Genomic DNA, 6,493 nt, shown 5'->3' on the forward strand with positions numbered 1-6,493 from the left:
AACGAATGAAATTCTATCCTTCAATCTATTGAACTAAAAAGAGTATTCCTATCAAGGATCTAAGGTCACAAAACCAAAGAGAAAGAAGTTTAGAGTTGTTTCTCCTTTCGTATACACTTATACTAAAAATATTTAAGATTAAAGATATAAATAAGTAGGTAAATATCAAAAGTCCAAATGTTATTTTACTTTGCCACAACTACTCTAACAGAATAATAGGTTTAAAGCACAACGGAAGCGCTGCTCGGGCTCCAGCATGGTGACGGCGGTGCGCACTGCGGGTTGTCTCCCTGTGCTGTGCAGCGGGACGGCAGGTCATTTACTGGGGAGGTAGCTTTCCCTAAACACCTTACCAACAGCTTCCATTTTGGCATGGAAGACCTCTCTCAGCAATGGCCCTTTTCATCAATGGGAACCAGAGACACCCGTCCTTAGGCCAGCTTGAGCCATGGTGCTGCAGACACATTGCTGTTATTTCTTCCCCCAGTCATCTGATGCACCCAGTATAGAGCATACAGTTTCTTCACTATATTGACTGCAGTTGAGCTGTGGAAAGGTACTTTGGCAGGGACTGGTGCTGGAGCAAGAAAAGGAAGAGGCAAAAGAACTAAAAAGAAGAAAGGAAAGCATCTGAACAGGGGTCTGATCATTGGTGAAGGGTGTTACTGCTTTCTGTGGCCTGATCTGAATGTCCCTCTTATGAAAAATGGAGCAGTGCAGACCATTGCCCAAAGAAGCAAGGAAGAGCGGGAGAAGGTGGAGGCGGACATGATCCAGCAGAGAGAAGAGTGGGGCCTAAAGAGGAAGATGAAGGTTAAACGGGAGCCAGGATGGAGTGGAAACTCATGGAGAGGCGTCAGTCTTGGCCTGCCTGACCCTGGTCCCAGTGGAGAAACACATGAGGATTTTGATACCAGGATACTTGAGGTAAGAAATGTTTTCAATATGACAGCAGAAAGAGGGAAGAAAGAAATTGGTCCATGTCCTGGTGGCTGTGGGGAAAGGAAAAGGAGCTGCAGGTTTTGCTGCTGGGAAAACCACTGAACGGGTGGACGCTTTTAGGAAAGCAAAGAACAGAGCAGTTCACTATCTGCATTATATAGAACAATATGAAGACCATACAATATTCCATGATATTTCATTAAGATTTAAAAGGACACATATCAAGATGAAGAAACAACCCAAAGATTATGGCCTCTACTGCCACAGGGCCATCATCACCATCTGCAGGCTCACTGGCATCAACGACATGTATGCCAAGGTCTCTGGGTCCGTCAGTAGGCTCAGCCTCACCTGGGGCCTCTTCCGTGGGCTCTCCAGACAGAAAACCCATCAACAGCTGGCTGTTAAGAAGGGCCTCCATGTTGTAGAAATCCAGGAATGTGGCCCTCTGCCCACCCTGGTTGCCTTCTCCCAGGGGGCCTTGAGTAAGGATCCGGAGACAAATGATGAGGTTCCAGACATCAAACCGGACTGGGAAGACATGAAGACTGCCCAGGGAGAGAAGCGCTTTGTGCAGCCTGGTTTAAAGAGAGCCGCCACGTAACCTCCCTGGCCTTGTGCAGCCAGTGCCTGTGCTGCCCCGCACCTAGGAAAGACTCAGTCCCTCACAGCTTGGGGTGTTGCCTTGGTTTTTTTTGTTTTGTTTTGTTTTTAGGAAAGTTTAATCTTTAAACTGTTTAGAAATGAATAATTATAGCTTTCGTTTATTGAGCACATGGTATATACCAATGTGTTAGGACCTTTACATAAGTAGTCAATACAAGACTACTTTAAATATTCATCCAAAATAGCAAAAGTAAATGAATTAGGGAGACAGGGCTAATAGTCTGACCCAATCAGTAATAATATGCACAACAATAATTGCTATAATTATTATAGCTAATATATATTAACTCATTTGTCCAAAGTAAATGTGATTAACTTCATTTTACAGAGCAGTTAAGTAACTTGACTACCTTGAGGAGCTGCCAAACTGTTTTCCACAGTGGAAACAGAAGCTTGTAGGCTACTATTGGGAATGTTAAATGGTGACTAATTTTACACCATTGTAATTTTGACTTGTATTTCCCTGATGGATGATGATGTTGAACATCTTTTCATATGCTTATTGGCTATTTATATATGTTTTTTGTAGAAATGTCTATTCAGAGCTTTTGCCCATTTAAAAGTTTTTTTTTTTTTTTTTTTTTTTTTGGTCATTATTGAGTTCCTCATAGTTTCTAGGTATAAGCCCCTATCAGATACATGCTTTACAAAAGTTTTTACTCATTCTGTGGAATATATATGCTTGTTAAATTTCTTTGCATACTTTTTCTGCCCCACCCATGTCCTCTTTCTGGGGCATTGATGACAAATGTTAAATCTTTTATTATTATACCGTGAGTCTCTGAGGCTCTGTTTATTTATTCTTTCAGTCTGTTTTCTCTCTGTTGCTTAGTTTAGGTAATTTCTGTTGTTTTATCTTCAGGATAACTGGGTATTTTCTCTTTTGTTTCCATTCTGCTCTTGAACCATCCATGCAGTACTTTAACTTTGGCTATCATCATATATTTCAGTTAAAATTTCCATTTGATTTCTTTTTTATGTCTCCCGTTTCTTTGCTGAGGTTTCCTATTTGCTGAGACTTTTTTTTAATGGCTTCAAGAGTGTTTACAATTACTCACTGAAGCATTTTTATGGTGGCTGCTTTAAAATCCTTGTCATCAGTTGGGTGTGGTGGCTAATGCCTATAATCCCAGCATTTTGCGTGACTGAGGCAGGAGGATTGCTTCAGCCCAGAAGTTTGAGACCAGCCTGGGCAAGAAAGTGAGACCTCATCTCTACAAAAAATATAAGTGAATTTAAAAGTTAGCCAGGGTAATGGTGGTGTGCACCTGTAGTCCCAGCTACATAGGTGGCTGAAGTGGGAGGATCATTTGATCACAGGAGGTTGAGGCTACAGTAAGGCTTGTTTACACCACTCCAGCCTGGGCGGCAGAGTAAGACCTTGTCTCAAAAAAAAAAAAAAAAAAAAAATTCTTGTTATAAAGTTTCAATATCTGTGTCATCTTAGTGTTGACATCCCTTGATGTTTTTTCTCATTCAAGTTTACAATTGCCTGGTTCTTGTTACGATGAGTGACTTTGGTCGTATCCTGGACATCTTCACTGTTATGTTATGAAACTCTGGGAGTTATTTAAATCTCTCAGCATGCTTCCTTTGACGGTGCTGGTGTGGGGCACTGCCTCGTTACTGCCTGGTGAGGATGGAGATCCAGGATCCCTAATGTGGCTCTACCCGAGACCTCCACTGATGCCTTTCTGCTGGAAGTAGGCAGAGCACCCTAATGACACCACAGGATAGGGAGAAGGCCATGTTAGGCTGGATGATGAAAGTTCTCAGCCTGTGACATTATCTGGTGAGAGTGGGGCTCCTTTTTCTTTTTTTTAACCCCCTGTGGTATTTTGCTAGAGTAAGGTAGTTATTTCCTAAAAGTTACCTGTCTTGTTAGTTTACCTTCTTTCCTTAAATATCTAACAAATATCAAGACAATGAACTTTAAGCAACAAAGGACAATGATCCTTTGGAGAGGGGAAGCAAAATTATCCGTACTTACTATCTGGAGAAAGTCTATGGCTCCAGGAAGTGTTACCCCATCAGGACCTGGTGATCTCCTGGAGTTGAGGTGCAGTTGGGCAGTCGAGGTGGCTAGAGTTCACAAGGGAGAATGCCTTTGAGGAGAGAGCTGCACAGCAGGAGAACTAATATCTGCAGAGAGTTTTCATCAAATATTCAGTTCCACACTAACAGTGTCTGTCTGTGAAGAAACTCACCCAAAAGAATTAGAGGGAACAGTGTTTGGAGCTGAAAATAGTGCCTGTTTTCAATAGTCACAGTGGAAAACCTTGTAATCTAGGTGGCATTGGAAGAGAACTAAGATTCCCTACTAGTAGAAAAATTAACTCTATGTAAAAACTACCCCTGGTCCCAACTCACAAAGCTTAAAAGCAAGACCAAACTGGAACACAACTATTTCCAAGTAACTTAATTGTGTTCCAGAATGCTTAAGAATACAGGAATACAAAAAGTATACCCAATAAAGTAAAATATACAATACTTGGCATCTAATAAATCACTAGGTATGCAAAGAAGCATGAAAATGAAGCTCATAATGAAGGGAAAAATCAGTTAATCAAAACTGACCCAGGAATGGCACAATGACAATCAGTAGACAAGGACATTAAAGCAAGTATTATGACTGCATTCCATATGTTCAAAAAGCTAGAGAGAAAAACATACTAAGTAGAGGCATGGAAGATACAAAACACCAACTGCACCTCTAGAGATGAAAACTACAATATCTGATGAAAAACACTGGATGGGGTTAACTGCAGATTGGGCATCTCAGAAGACTATATGAAAGAATTTGAAGACAGCAACTTAAAAATAAACAGGAAAAAGATTAAAGAAGAGATGGTAGGAGAAATCAGGCATTAGAGAACTATGGGACAACTTTGGTAGTCAAATATATAGTAATTGGAGTCCCTGGAGAAAGGAGGTATAAAAAAAAATTGAAGAAATAATAGCTGAATTGATGACAACTACTGAGACCCAAGAGATACAATGAACTGTATCAATCAAATTTCAACTAGCAATAAAGAAGAAATTCTAGAAGTGAGGAAGAGAGAGAAAGAGAAGATAGATTAGGTACAGAGGAACAAAGGTAAAGAGGATAGCAGCTTTCTTGCTGGAAACAATGCAAGGTAAGAGACAGGGAACCACATCTTTAAAGTATGGAAAGAGAGACATTACCAACCTGGAATTCTTTGCCTAATGAAAATATCTTTCAAAAATGAAGGCAAAATGGAGAGTTTTCCAGACATACAATCTGAAAGAATTAATCAGCAAACCTGCCTTACAAAAGTTGTTAAAGGACGTTCTTCAAGCAGAAGAAAGATAGTAACAGATGAAAACCTGCTTCTATGCAAAGAAATGAACACTAGAAATGATAACTAGGTAGGTTATCATTATATGCATAAAGAATTTCATATGTCCTTTTATTTAGATATATTTAAAACCTAATTGACTATTTAAAGCAAAAATAATAATAACATATTGTGGTTTTCAACATGTAGAAGTAAAATATATGATAATAGCCCAAAGGTGGAGAGGGGAGAAATGGAAATATGTAGTCATGTGGTTCTTACATATTTGAAGTCATGTAGTATCATATGAAGGTAGATTGGTTTAGATGTGCACTAAAAATTCACCCTAAAGGAATCACTGAAGTAACACAGTTATAGCTATTAAGCCAACAAAGAGGATAAAAATGCAATCTTAAAACTTTTATTATTAAGTTTTAAGACTGCATTCTAAGAGAAGGCAGAAAAAGGAAAAAGGGAACAAGGAACAGGTAAAATAAATAGAAAACAAGACACCAAGATAGTAGACTTAAACCCAGCCATATTCATAATCACCTAAAGTGTAAATGGTCTAAATGTGTCCATTATAACCAGTTGGTTGATGGTGGTGTTGCTTTCAACTGTGTCCTTACGAATGTTCCTGCTGCTAGATCTGTCCATTTCTGAGAGGGGTACTGATGTCTCTAACCTATAATAGTGCATTCATGTATTTCTCCTTGCAGTTTTTGCCTCATGTATTTTTTGATGCTCTATTGTTCATTAAAGATTGTTATCCAACTAGGCAAAAAAAAAAAAAAAAAAAAAAAAAAAAAAAAAAAAAAAAAACAAAAAAAAAAAAAAAAAAAAAAAAAAAAAAAAAAAAAAAAAAGCACAACCAGACAAACCAGAAAAATATAGAGTATCAGAGTCCTCACTTCCAGGGAAGAGCTCTAAGGCATTTCTTGGGCACCAGGAGACAATGTCCTCCTTATTCACATTGCCTCAGCCCTAGATGAGTATGGTCATGTTTGTACCTTACAGTGACAGGTTGCAAATGATAGAAATTCAACTCAAACTGTCACAAGAAAAGAAGGAAAGGCTTGTAACTCTTTAAACATATTGCTAATTAAATATGTCTGGACAAAATGACTAAATAATGTCCCAGGATTCAATGCTCTCATGCCTTCTTTTCCCTCCGTTTTCTTTGGTGTTGGCTTGGCTCTTCACATGGAGACCCCTGGCAGGCTTACACCATTCAGCTTCAAGTCCAAAAGGAAGGGAGCACATTTCTGTAGTTCTAAGAGGAACCTCTGCACCTGGTGTATGTTCCATTCTTGAACGGTGGCCGAACAGATGGAAGCCCTTATTGGACAGATCTAAAGTCAGTACCTACCCATTGAAGAAGTGAGGAAGTCAGGTCAGCATCACCTGAATTCCAAAAGCTGAGTGAGAGAGGAGCTGTGACCCACATAAATCATGAGCTATTACCAGGGACTTGGAAACTGGACAGGCAAAACAACCAATGTCCACTTCAAATGAGGGTAAAGAATCTAGGAGAAGAGGTCTATGTGGGGAAATGAACTGGACCCTAGGTCTCCTCTTCCTAAAGC

At 39.5% G+C, this 6,493-nt stretch overlaps 1 pseudogene; it reads left to right on the forward strand.

The window, feature by feature from the left end:
* The first annotated feature begins 256 nt into the window (after positions 1-256).
* On the forward strand, positions 257-1,546 carry LOC108538893 (28S ribosomal protein S5, mitochondrial pseudogene; annotated as a pseudogene).
* The last annotated feature ends 4,947 nt before the right edge of the window (positions 1,547-6,493 follow it).

This window comes from Rhinopithecus bieti, unplaced genomic scaffold, assembly GCF_001698545.2.
Source record: "Rhinopithecus bieti isolate Rb0 unplaced genomic scaffold, ASM169854v2 scaffold_14936, whole genome shotgun sequence".
NCBI lineage: Eukaryota > Metazoa > Chordata > Mammalia > Primates > Cercopithecidae > Rhinopithecus > Rhinopithecus bieti.